Genomic DNA, 15,014 nt, shown 5'->3' on the forward strand with positions numbered 1-15,014 from the left:
CAATAAAATGCCAAATCTCTATATGTGTCGTTAAATTTATGGTTTGGGTTGTTAGAGATTCGGCATTTCCATTAGCTGTATGGAAGCCATTGTGGCATTTTGGCTGGAGTTCGCGTTTTCATGCCAACTGCCAGCTCACAAACAACCAATATGTTTTTAAATCCAATATCGTCAGTTTCTTAATGATGTGTTTAGTATATGATCTTAAACAGGAAATTATTTGTAATGTTTAGAACTAGGTTCATGACACAAATTTCATTATATGACCTTGTTGGATCTAGTTTGGCCCAATTAAATCCAACCAGATTGGCTACCACATTTATAGGAGGTATTTCATCAAATCGTAGAGGTTTTGTAGCCGGTTTGTCCGACCCATAATTTGTTTTAAGTTAACGAGTTTGGATCAAAAGACCAGCAACTCGAGGCTTAAGTACTCAATGTTTAGGGTTTATATGGAAACGGATTAGGGGTTGGTCTAAATCAACCTACTGTTGATTTGTGCATGTGATAAGATTCCAATTACTTCAGTGATATATATATATATTGATCCTTTTCATTATCATTGGTGAAAGCTTTATATATTCAATTGCGACTTCTTTTGCCTTTAAAAAGTGCGCAAGAAAAGTGAAAATTCCACTTAAAAGAGAACTTGCCATTTTTATTTTCAACTTTTACGTTGCTTGTGCTGTTGGTGATTCTTTGGTTGAAGTATGCCTCAAGAGAAGAAATCTAAATCTCTAAAAATTCCAAGGTTTTGGTAATTGTCTTTTCCTTGGTGGGTCCCTATGTTTTTCTATTCCATATAATTATGAGATAACTTTCAATAGTTATGAGGTCTGTCCAATAACTTATTGTTTAATAACCTGTAAATGAACTCAGTGGTCCTCTTTATCTTAAAGTTTCATTGAGCAGGACCATTAAAGTTGTTTTATGACTACTCCTACACGCAACAGGAGTCTTGTACAGAAATTGCGTTGATAGCGGGATTAAAAGAAAAAAAAAAACTTTTACTTTTCACTAATCGTAATTATTTCATAACAAAAAAAAAAACTGTTGAAGAAAGTGAAAAGATTTGTTACAATCGTTTGTACTTAACAAACCTTTTTCCTTTTTTCTCTTTGTTTTTTTTTGGTAAATTATTTGACCCTGTAAATATGATCTACATGACTACATGGTTTGTTTTGTTTGGAACACTGGTTTCTCACATGTAATTGGGTTTTTGGGCGATCTAAAAATCGATACTTTAAAGACTTGGAATTTCTCAACTCATAAAAACGTATTTTTCATCAAAATAAAAAGATCCAAGGGCCGACTCCCAACAAACTGACCATACTTAAACAGAACACATCTACTATGTTAAATTTGTGTTAAAATGACTTGCATTATATTATGAGATCCCAAGGAGATTGTGCATAATCTCTCACAACAATACTCTCATAGATGGTCTCTAGATGCTAGATACTGAAAAGGGAGAAATGAACCCCTATTTATGGGTTTTCTGATGGATTTTGGACTATAATTGGTGGATACTAGATCTAGGTGCCCAGATCTTCCTGATTCTCATTGGTTGTTGGTTTGAGGTGGCAAACTCAGATCATGGATTATCCTAAGGGGTTTGCTTAGGGTGAAAGAAAAAAGGTGTTGGCAGGTATCCTAAGGTTTTGGAAAGCCTACACGAGAATCCATGGAATGCTCAAAACTTCAATGTTGATAGATTGTTAGATATGTGTTTGATGTGTCATCGGTTTGTTTATGTGTGATCTATTTGTTGCAAGGTCATATGAATGTATTACTTACACACATTCTTATCGTCAGCCTGATTATGGGTTATGGATGTGCTCCAGCAAGGATCAACATAATATGCATTTAGGTAAATCATTTGTTCATTTTGTGCTTTGCATGATATGCCTTGACAATAATCAAATATGTTATTGGTTATAAGCATAGTTACGAGAAAATTATTGCTACTGGTTATAACCACACAACCTTATTTATTGAAGTTAGAGAATAATTTCATTTCTCATTTGCTTCTAATAATCACTTGGCAGCCATGTCCCGCTTCTTGTTGCTTTATACTACTTTCTTTAACGTTAGCTTCCTCGGTTCCCCTTTATGCATCACTTCTCATATCTATTTCATTTTTTTGGCAACTATGGTTGCAAGTATTATAACCATGCAAGATAAAAAATTTGCTGCCTGAAATTGGAACACATAAATCAGCCTTTGCATGGTGAACAAGAATCATGTTGGCAACATATCTACATGATCATGAGAAACAAGGGGGACAGGGGGCGAAGAGAAGTCATGTTCTCGAAGAAGGGTGCATAGGGAGGGAAAAGATCAGGCACATCATGACAAGGGGAAGGGATTATGTTTGGACACTGGCAGACAGAGGTACTTAGAGGCCTATGGTGAAGGTGAAGAAGAACTCCCTCTCACAATAGATGGGAAAAGGTCCAATCAAGAAGGTGAAAACCAACCTCATCCGTCCAATCTGAAAAGGCAATCCCAGACTGGGAGGCTACCTAAAATACCGTCAGAAGTATGGCTAATGGGCAGGGAATAGCTGAACCTAGGAAGTTTGATCAACCTTCCACGTAAGAAAGAAGAAACATGAAGATTCGAAAGGGGGCATTGCATTATTAAGAGAACGAAATAATTGAAGATGTTGGAACTCCCCTAAAGTGTGTGGTGTTGGATCATATTTCGGATCACGCAGTTTCACAATCAACATCATGACATAAAGCAGAAAATACAGCAGTATGGAAATCATGATTAACAGTCGATCGAAACAAGAACAGGGAGCAAGCATGACGGTTTTCGCATAAAACCAAAATCCAGACAGCAGCATATGAACAAACAGATGCATAGAACACAATAAAAACAACAAAAGCATGTTAATACTGTGTAAAAGGCTAAGGCGTACGAAAGTACTCCCCTTAGAGAAGATTCCCCCCTACATACAGTGCAAACAGGGTTCGGCGTCCTTCTCTCAAGATAGAATAGCCTCGGCGAACTGGATCAGTGCACGTCGATGGTAGATCTCCCTTTGAAAACAACCTCAGGAACTACAACTGCAGACCTCACAGTTTTAGCAAAGCAAGAGTGAGAGAGATGATAGAGTGTACATCTGTCTCATTGGAACCTCTCTAACCACGTTTATATAGATGTGGAAATGACTCTTGAAGAGTTGCCCATATTGAATAGACATGACCCTTGTAAAGAGTTACCAGATTTGAACAAGTGTGACTCTGCCAAGGGTCACCAGTTCTGAACGGGTGTGACTCTGCCAAGGGTCACCAGTTCCAAAAGGCATGACTCTTTTTCTTTATATAATCCAAGGAAAAACAGAAAATCGGGGCAAAAGAATACATTGGTCTTGATTGGATATGGCCCTAAAGTGCCAATTACCCGAACCTGAGCCCGGCTCGACACAGCACAACACGACGAGCGCGCGTGCGTGTGTGTGTGGTAGTCATCCCAACCCCTTGTTCTTAGGAACAAGTGTAAGAGTTTACATATGGGTTATAAAGCCCACAACAAACTCAAACACCATCAATATGGGACTATTCCACACCATCAAAACCAAACTTTTTCCAAAAAGGAAAAACACCCCACGTTTCTTCTTGGAATTTTCTCTCCCCTCCCTTCTTGCACCTAACATCCCCCCACAAATTCAAAGAATGAAATAGGATGAAACCAAGACACAAGATGAGATAATCTGTAGCAGGACATATCATGCTTTCAGTAATGGTACCTTCCAGTTTGAACCACTACCTTAGTTGACTAACTTTACCCCCATATGAATGAAGTGAACTGAAGTCTTGAACTTGAACTTTTGGTGTAGGAGTGTCCATTAGCAACAACATGATAAAGGTTCTGGTTATAATATTTAGGGGCGGTGCGTTAAGGCCATGCGCCCGAATCCTGTTTCATGAGTGACTTTAGAAATAACTCAATTCCTTAAACTGCGGCCACACAGTCACACTCACATAGGTGGGCTTCTCCAGAGATGCACTGCTAACATCTCGCCTAGAAGGCTTTGAACCCATTTAGAGTTTTAACTCTTCCTTAACAAGCAACTACAACACCTTTTCAGAGTAAACAGGAGAACAGACACAAATACATAATATCACATGAATAAGGTGCTATCAAGTTCACCCTACAACTTGTTATTACCACATTGAACCTACTTTGTGGGATCTTCACTCAGATAGGTTGGGTTGCTACTGATGAGTTTCAGTCACATCCTCTCTCTGGATTTCAGGACCAATGACTTATCTAGTCTTTTCAGTTATAGATCAGTTGTGTTCTCTTTGGATCCAACATAGTCCATAACAACCACTAACTGAGACACCAGTTCCCTTACAGACTTTATTCTGACTTGGATGTGTCTCCTCTGCTTTTGGTTATATTTTGTGCTTTTAATCTTTGCTATTCTGGCCATATTGTCACAATGCACAGATATCGCAGGAATTGGTTTGCACATTAAAGGAAGTTCCTCAAGAAGTCCCTTTAATCATTCAACTTCCAATCCTGTGACATCTAAAGCACAGAGTTCAGCCTCAAAAGTAAACCGAGACAAGATGATATGCTTTACTGATCTCCAGGCGATTGCACCTCCACCCAAGGTAAATACATACCCTGTCACGCCATAACTCCCAGAATTCATGGCTATCCAACTCGCATCACTATAACCCTCTAGAACTGCAGGGAATCTCTTGTAATGCAAACTCAAGAAAATGGTTTCTTTCAGGTATCTAAGTACCATATCCAATGTCTTCCAATGACTGTGATTTGAACAACTTGTGTATCTACTTAATTTTGTCACGGAGAACGAAATATCCGGTCTCGTGCAATTTGCAAGATACATCAAACTTTCAATAATCTGGGAATACCTCAATTAAGACACAGGAACACCAGTCATATTCTTATGAAGAGGGATAGAAGGGTCATATGGAGTTGCTACAAATCTCCCTTGGTTATAGCCAAAATTCTCAAGTACTTTCTCAACAAAGTGAGATTGAGAAATGATTATTCCCTCAGCTGAACGAATCAACTTTAAGCCTAAGATCACATTTGCAACACTCATATCCTTCGTATCAAACTTACTACTAAGAAACGACTGTGTCTCATTCACAATTCCCATATTAGAACCAAACAATAGAATATCATTTACAAACAAACATAAAATAATACAACCATCACTTTTAACCTTGCAATAAACACATTTATCAGATTCATTGATAACAAAATCAAATAATAAAATAATATTATCAAACTTCTCATGCCATTGTTTAGGGGCTTGTTTTAGTTCATATAATGACTTGACAAGTCTACAAACTTTGTTTTTATTACCATGAGTCACATAACCCTCAGATTGATCCATATAGATCTCTTCTTTAAGATCGTCATGCAAAAAGGCAATCTTCACATCCATTTGATGGACTGAGAGATCATAAATGGAAGTCAGTGCAATAAGCACTCTAATAGTGGTCATTCGGGTAACCGGAGAATAGGTATCAAAATAATCTATTCCCTTCTTTTGTTTGAACTCCTTGGCAACCAGTCTCGCTTTGTACTTGTCAATGGATCCATCTGGTTTCAACTTTTTCTTAAAGATCTATTTGCACTCAATAGTGGAACTACCACGAAGGAGGTCAACCAATTCCCAAGTGTCATTAGAGACAATGGAGTCCATTTCACTCTTTATGGCTTCTTTCCAATGCCTTGCTTCAGGTGAAGCCATCGCATCTCGGAAAGTGGGAGGATCATCCTCAATAAGGTAAGTGATAAAATCACTTCCCAAATCCTTGGTAATCCATGGTCTCTTTCTCCTTCTAGGTTCAACCACTTCCTCAGACTCAATGGGTCTAGGATGGAAACAAGATGGTTCTACCCTCACATCTATCATCATTTCCACATGTTCGGGAATGAAACCAGAAGTTGAAGGTATATCTAAAGAAGGAAGATTCTGAGGTACCCCAACTTTCATGGGAAACACATCCTTAAAGAATGTAGCTTCTCGAAGCTCAACAATAGAGTTTACATCTATGCCAGATATCTCAGACTTAATTACTAAGAACTTGTAGGCATAGTTGTTCTCTACATAACCCAAAAAGACAACATCTACTATTTTAGGACCTAGCTTCTTCATATTGTGCTCTGGGACAAGTTCCTTAGCAAGACACCCCCACACTTTAAGGTATTTTAAGCTAAATTTCCTATTTATTCAGAGTTCAAAAGGGTTACTATCCTTATGCTTCTGAGAAACTCTATTCAGAATATGACAAGCTATATTCAGAGCATCCTTCTATATATAAGTAGGTAATCCAGAATTTCCAAGTAGAGCATTTATCATGTCAGTTAGGGTTCTATTCTTTCTTTCTGCAATCCCATTAGATTAAGGAGAATATGGAGTAGTAAACTCATGAACTATGCCAATAGATTTACAATATTCATTAAGTTTATTAGAGGTATATTCTCCTCTTCTATCAGACCTCAATCTTTTAAGTTTTCTACCAGTTTGTGTTTCTGCTTTATTCTTAAAAATAAGAAACTTATCAAATGCTTCATCTTTTTATTTTAGCAGATACACATAACAATATTTAGTGTCATCATCTATAAAAGTGATAAAATACTTTTTATGATTTCTGGTTAACACTTCATTAAACTCACAGATATCTGTGTGCACCAGATCCAATATTTCAGAATCTCTAACAATCGTATGAAAAGGTTTCTTACATTGTTTTGCTTGCACACAAATTTCACATTTTTTAGTTTTATCCATGGAATGCTCAAGAATCATTTTCAAGTTCATCATGCGTTTCACAGAATTGAAATTCACATGACCTAATCTATTATACCATAAATCAGATGATTCTATGTTATATGCAACTTTAGACAATGAATCAGAAGAAACATCATTTTCTAATTTATCACTGCAAACATGTTCAACACGAAGTTTAAACAAACCATCATCTAAATACCCCTTGCCAATAAAGGTTCCAGAATGTAAAATAACAATTTTATTACATTTAAAGTTAAATTCATAACCCTCTCTAGCAAGATATGAACCACTTAGAATGTTCCTTCTAACTACAGGCACATGGTGCACTCTGTGTAAAGATAGAACTCGTTCTAAAGGAAACTTCAGATCCATGCGTTCAATCCCTAACACCTTTGCAGCCGTTGTATTGCCCATAGTCACGGATCTGCCTGCAACAATCTGGTATGACACAAAGACAAACTTATCAGCACAAACATGCACATTAGCCTCAGTGTCAACCAACCACTCAGTTGGCTCATAAACGTGATAGATTTGCGGGTTAACAGAAACATACTCAGTACTGGTCCCAACGACCTTAATCACCATATTGACTTGAGGCGTTCCATCAGTGGTCCCATGAGCTTTGGCCTTCTTGGAAGGACACTCCTTAGCCCAGTGCCCAACCTGCCCACAGTTCAGCACAGTTTGTTCTTTGCCTTTTTTTGGATTTTGGCCTTAGGTTTAAACTGATTTTTCATTGCAGATTTTGGTTTTTGTCCCTTGCCCTTAAAAGATCTGGTCATCATGTTCACTTTAGGTTGTTCACTTGGCATCATGACCTGTTTCTAGCTCTTATGCTCTTCTTCAATGGCAATGGCTACCATAAGATCATCCATGAAAATCTTCCCTCTACGGTGCTTGAGAGACATACCAAAGTCTACCCAAGGCTTAGGAAATTTCTCCACGATGGTCATAACTTGAAACTTCTCAGGAAGTTTCATATCAGCCTCAGCCAAACTATGGAGCAATAACAAAAACTCGTGTGTCTGCTCAGTGACTGACTTGCCCTCAACCATCTGATATTTCAGAAACTTGGCAACCAAGTACTTTTGAAGACCTTGGTCTTCGGTATTGTACTTTTTATCAAGTTGATCCCATAGAGCCTTAACAGTGGTAGACAAGGAACAATATACATCAAAAATGTGTTGGACAGAGCCAACAGTATGCAACCATGACATATACTGTTCTTTTCTTTCCACTCTACAGTCGTAGTGACCGCAACAGGGTTAGGTTCAATATCAAAGACTGAAGGGCAGTCGAGTTCCAAAACAGACAACAGCCCTATCGTAGTGAACCTGATTTTCATGTGTTGCTGCCAACGCTTGAAATTCTGACCGACAAACTTTTCCGGCATCCCGAACATGTCCACTTTTGGTACAAACGCAGAAGAAGTCGACATGCTTAGAATCTTCTCTAAGACTGTTGGATCATATTTCGGATCACGCAGTTTCACAATCAACATCATGACATAAAGCAGGAAATACAATAGTATGAAAATCATGATTAACAGTCGATCGAAACAAGAACAGGGAGCAAGCATGACGATTTCCCCATAAAACCAAAATCCAGACAGCAGCATATGAACAAACAGATGCATAGAACACAATAAAAACAACGAAAACATGATAATACTATGTAAAAGGCTAAGGCGTACGAAAGTACTCCCCCTTAGAGAAGATTTGCCCCCACATACAATGCAAACAGGGTCCGGCGTCCTTCCCCCAGAATACAATAGCCTTGGCGAACTGGATCGGTGCACGCCGATGGTAGATCGCCCTTCGAAAACAACCTCAGGAACTACAACTGCAGACCTCACAGTTTTAGAAAAAAGAGAGAGAGAGATAATAAAGTGTACATCCGTCCCATTAGAACCTCTCTAACCACGTTTATATAGACGTGGAAATGACTCTTAAAGAGTTGCCCATATTGAATAGACATGACCCTTGCAAAGAGTTACCAGATTTGAACAAGTGTGACTCTGCCAAGGGTCACCAGTTCTGAACGGGTGTGACTCTGCCAAGGGTCACCAGTTCCAAAAGGCATGACTTTTTTTCTTTATATAATCCAAGGAAAAACAAAAAATCGGGGCAAAAGGATACATTGGTCTTGATTGGATATGACCCTAAAGGGCCAATTACCCGAACCCGAGCTCGGCTCGGCTCGGCTCGGCACGGCGGGCAGGCGCGCGCGCGCGTGTGTGGTAGTCATCCCAACTCCTTGTTCTTAGGAACAAGTGTAAGAGTTTACATATGGGTTATAAAACCCACAACAAACTCAAACACCATCAATATGAGACTATTCCACACCATCAAAACCAAACTTTTTCCAAAAAGGAAAAACACCCCACGTTTCTTCTTGGAATTTTCTCTCCCCTCCCTTCTTGCACCTAACATGTGGTAGCAAACGAAGTACCTCCCTTCTGATTGTTTAAAGGGAAACTTTTATCTCAGAGGGAGACAAAAAGTTGAATTGTGTACAATGCTTAATTTCCAGGATGCCTCCACACCTTGAAAAGCACTAGTTTGATAGATGCTTGCTAAGGTCCCGTAGAGCTAGGTTGTTGATATCTCTTGATTGTCTTGGGCGAAGCCCTAGCGATAGGTAATCCCAATCATGCTTGGGGGAATTTGTATAATCACCAACACCCTCCAATGGAGAGGCAAATCTAACCCTACACTGTCGTTGGGAGTCTCCCATTGCTTTCTTCATTTGAGTTTTCTTGGCGGTGGTCATTGTTTACTCGATCAATGAAGCTATCAAGCTACCAACACATTTTATCAAGGAGAGAGAGAGAGAAACCACACCTCGAAAAGGCACCACTTCCATCCATAGCTGCTTCGGAGAAGTCACCTGTTTATTGCTTGAGGCCTTTTCATTCCTTACTATTGGCCATGTCCTAGCTAGGGATCCACTTTCTCCTACGTCTATCACCTCTGTTCAGCGTCCCTTGCACTCTGACCAATCCATTGATAATGGTGTAGGCAACTTCTTAGATGTTTTTATTTTTGGATACTCCAAGGGAAAAACTCCTCATCATTGACTGCACATTGGCTGGCCTCTGATTGGTAAAACGCTTAAAGGTCCTTCCTACCCATCAGAGAATACATCCAGCTTTGACCTTGCATGCCACCTATGGGTTTTAAACTTGTGATGTCTTGTCAACTTGGTGATTGAAGAAAGATAAAAAATACTCAAGCCAAAGATTTTTGTGGTGAGGCTATAGCCTACTCCACGGAAGAAGAGAGGGAGAGATTGTTATTCATTGTTACAATAAAGATCACGACTGTGATATATATATAGTTATAGTTATAGGATGTCAACCTATTTTAGCAACTTTCAATTTCTAATTTCCTAGAGTAGCAATTACTAAAAAACGTGGTCAATCATATCAACCCACAAATAGCAACAACAATCACAATATAGCAACAGATTCTCTAAAAGATCTCTCTTCTCCACCAAGACTCCCCCTCAAGTTGTACAAAAATATCGATAGAGCCCAACTTGGACAATATCTCTTGAAACTTGTCAGAGGGTAATCTTTTAGTGAAAATAGTTGCTAATTGTTGGTCACTGCAAACAAAGAGAGTACAAATAACATTAGCTTGAATGTTTTCTCGAACAGAGTGACAATCCACCTCAATATGTTTAGTTCGCTTGTGATAGACTGGATTTGAAGCAATGTGTATTGTAGCTTGATTATCACAAAATATTCTAGTTGGTTGAGATGAACCAAAACCCAAATCCTACAATAAAGCTCGAAGTCAAATAACTTCACTAGTGGTTGATGTCATCGCTCGATATTTAGCTTCTGCACTTGATCGAGCAACAATATTCTATTTTTTACTTTTTCATGTTACCAAATTACCTCCAACAAATATACAATATCCTGCGGTAGACCTTCGATCAATAGGACATCAGACCCAATCAACATCAGTATAGGCAGTAATAGAGTTGTGTCCATTCTTACGCATCCAAATACCTCTTTCTGGTGATCCCTTCATATATATATTGCAAAATTTGGTTGACTACATTTATATGATTGACTCTTGGTGCATGCATAAATCTACTGACCAAACTAACAACATAAGAGATATCTAGTCAAGTAATAATTAAATAAATTAGTCTACCAACTAATATTTGAAATTGACCAATATCAGACAATAATTCACTTTCATCACTAAGCTTAGCATCACTGTTAATAGGAGTGTCTGAAGGCTTTACTCCCAATTTTTCAGTTTCATCTAATAGATCTAACACATATTTTTGTTGATTAAGAAATATGTCCTTTTTTGAGTAGGCAAATTCTAATCCAAGAAAATATTTTAAGATTCTCAAGTCTTTGATAGAAAATTGCTTATATAAAAGAGTCTTGAGCTTTGATATTTCTCCTTGATCATTGCTAGTGATCACAATGTAATCAACATAAACCAGAACAATAATAGTACGATAAATACTTTTCTTAAAGAATAGAGAAGGGTTTGAAGCACTCCTTTTTAGCCCATTAATTATGAGAATATAATTGTGTTTCGTATAACAGGCTCATGGTGATTGTTTGAGTCCATAAATTGTCTTTTTCAGTTTGCACACTAAGCCGGGTTTGGATTCTTGTGGGTGACCAGGTGGTACACTCATATAAACTTCTTCTTCTTCTAAATCACCATGCAGAAATGCATTTTTAATATCCATTTGAAATAATTTTCAGTCTTGATTTACTGCTAGAGATATAAGGACACGAAACATATTCATCTTTACAACATGCACAATTGTCTCTTTGTAATATTCTCCATAAGTTTGAGTAAAACCTCTAGCAACAAGTCTCGCCTTATGTCGTTCCACAGTTCCATTACTTTTATATTTTATTTTGTATACCTATAGACACCCAACTGTTCTCTTCCCTGAAAGCAATCTAACAATGTCCCATGTTTTATTTTCATCAAGAGCCTACAATTCCTCATTCATCATATTTTTCCAAATAGTATTGGAATTAGCTTCTCGAAAAGTCTTTGGTTCTTGATCACTAGATACTACACTAAAAAAATTATAGTAAGATTGAGCAACATTATCATATGTCAGATAAGATTGTATAGGGTAAGAGGCAGTATGATAAGTGACAAAATCTTTCAATCTTTTCTAAAACATAAAGCAAGTAAGAAAAATGTAGTTGCAGATGCGTTAAGTAGAAAAATTATTCTGCTCTCTACCATGAAGTTGTTTGTTTGGGGTTTTAAAGAGTTTACGTCTTTATATGAATCTGAAAGTTGTTTTTCTAAAATTATCAATGAAACGAATGATAATATCCATGATAATTTTTCATTGGTTGATGGGTTTCTTTTTAAGGGTAATTTACTTTGTATCCCGAATTGTTCCCTTAGACAACAATTAATTTCTGAATTACATAATAAGGGACATTTTGGAAGAGATAAAACAATGAAATTAGTGTCCTCAACATATTTTTGGCTCCATATGCGAAAAGACGCGAATAGATTTATTGAAAAATGCCACGTATGTCATATAGCAAAGGGTAATGTTACCAATGTAGGATCATATCTACTGTTACCTATTCTCGAGAAACCTTGGCAAGATATAACAATGGATTTTGTTCTAGGGTTGCCTAAGATATCACATGGTCTTGTTTCTATTTTTGTCATAGTAGATAGATATACTAAAATGGCTCGATTCATTCTTTGCAAGAAAACCATGTATGCTTCTCGTATAGCTGACTTGTTCTTCAAAGAAATCTACAAATTACATGAAATTCCTAAAACCATTACTTTTGATAGGGATGTTAAATTTGTACGATATTTTTGGCATCAGTTATGGAAAAAGTCAGGAACCACTTTGTAATTTAGCATTGTTCATCACCCTCAGACTGATGGTCAAACTGAAGTTGTGAATCAGTCTTTAGGAAACCTTTTACATGCATTAATAAATGATAAGCCAAAATCTTGGCCACACATACTTGCACAAGTTGAATTTGTATTTAATAAATCTGTGAATCGTTCTATTGGTTTTAGTCATTTTTCTGTTCTTTATGGTTTTAATCCTTGTTCTCCTGTAGATTTAGCTCATATTCCTGTTATTGGACTTGTTTTAAATTCTATAAAAGATCATATTTCTTTTCTACAAGATATATATAAAAATGTACATTAAAGGCTTCAGAATAGCATCAATAAGTATAAATTAAGGTATGATAAAAAGCATCGATGGATACTTTTTAAAACTGGAGATTTAGTATGAGTTACTATGACAAAAGAACGTTTACCTCCAGAAATGCATGGTAAATTAGCGCCTAAGCGCGTTGGTCCTTGAGAAATTACTAATGTTATTAATTCTATTGCTTACAGGGTTCAATTGCTACCTTATTTCAAGACTTCTGACGTGTTTAATGTCAAGCATTTGGAGTTGTACCATGGTGACGAGGATTCGGCTATGAGAATGAAGCCTTTTTAACCTGAGGGGATGATGCAGAGCATTAAGGACGAGTTGGATCCTAATCCAACTCTCCATACTAGATCAAGGCAACGTTACCCGAGACGATCCAATCCCATTCAGGACTTTTTCGGTCGAATTGGATCCTCAGAGTAACCCGTGTCCATCGATATTTTTACTTTGTTGTTTTGATTCCATTTTGACAAGCTTGAAATCATATTAGATATTTCTTTTTATTTTATTTTTATTTTTTTGGGTGCCGAATTCTACGGATCCATGTAGTTCTAGTGCTCTATAAGATCTTTTTATGGCACTAGAGGGTGTACGAGGTTTTCAGGTAGTTTTCTTTTTTTTTTTATGAATTTTTTCCAAGCCATTTTGTGTAGGATCCAGATTATAGAGTGTTTGGATCTTGCCCAAGTTCCAAAGCACGTTTGATCGAAAGTGGCGCCTCTTCTTGTGGACAATTTTAGCCCCATTTGAATTCAACCTTGACTTTGAAAGTCATATGGCTATTAAAGAGTGTTAAAGGCATATTTCAAAATGAGCTTTCAGATTGGCCTTGGGGGGGGGGCAGCCTTTGGGAAGCTTCCCTTTCAATGAGGTATTTTTCCTAGGGTTTAAGAGCCCTAGATGGGGGTCGACCAAAGGGGGTGCTGGTTTTTTTTGTTTGAAGAAAGAAACTTCTGGAAAGAAAAGGGAAATATGCTAAACGTGGTAGATTGCTTGTTCACAAGGGAGAAGAACTTGTGTTGTGGTGTACTATGTGTTAACTTTGGCATGGAGAAAAGTTGTTGTGTATGTTCAAGTGACCTGGAAGTCGGTGTTTGTGGTTTTATCAGCTCCAGCTTGTCGTTGAGGATCTATGTTGCTGCTGAAGATTGAGTTCTTATTGGCTTAAAAAACCGATACAATTTTTTGTTAACTTGTTTAGTATTTCTTGAAATTTTATGACAGAAAGTTTATGATTTGTGATATCTTGTTATTATGGACTATGGTGAATTTGTTGAACAACTGTTGATTGTGATAAAGTTGGAATAGAGTTTTCTTAACTTGTTATATCACTTATTAGAATTGCATTGTCACCAAATCTAAAAATACGTTTTAAGATTCAGGATTGTGTTTTAGTCAGATGCAAGTGACTAAAACCTCTAACAGAGTTTGGCAATTTGTTCGGTTCTCCTAAATGGTTGAACAAAAGATTATGAACTTTGGCTTGTTGGAAAGCTGACATTCAACTCATCAACTTTCATGTTTAGCATTTTGTATAAATTTATTTTGTGAAGCATCTAAAAAGTCTGGCAAATTTTGTTGTTTGAATGTGACCTGCATGCATTTACTACCTCAAAAGTTTGCTTGTTTCTTGCATACTTAAATCCCAAATCATTTTCTTGAGTAGTTTGGCTTCGAAAATATATCAACGTATTTTGATCATAACTTTTTGCGTTTTAATCTAAAAATTACAAATTTTGGCTGGTTGGAAAGATAAGAAAAATCTGCATAACTCGCTTGTTTTGAGTTTTTCCAAACTCAGATGTTTGAGGGTTCGAAAATCCTTCTGAAGTTGATAGCTTGTCCCTAGGCTGGACCATAGCGTCCTGTCGCCTTCAGTCAGATGAATTTATCATATTTCGGCCATTAGAGAACCAAAATCTGTGTTCTCAGATACATTGAAAATGTGTGCTCATTGCGCATCTTTTTCGTGTTTGCACCAAGTGTCGAAACAGAGTGCCCCTGCCTCTAATCGAAGATCGTT

This window comes from Nuphar pumila, chromosome 6 (assembly GCF_984573655.1).
Source record: "Nuphar pumila chromosome 6, dmNupPumi1.hap1.1, whole genome shotgun sequence".
Lineage (NCBI taxonomy): Eukaryota > Viridiplantae > Streptophyta > Magnoliopsida > Nymphaeales > Nymphaeaceae > Nuphar > Nuphar pumila.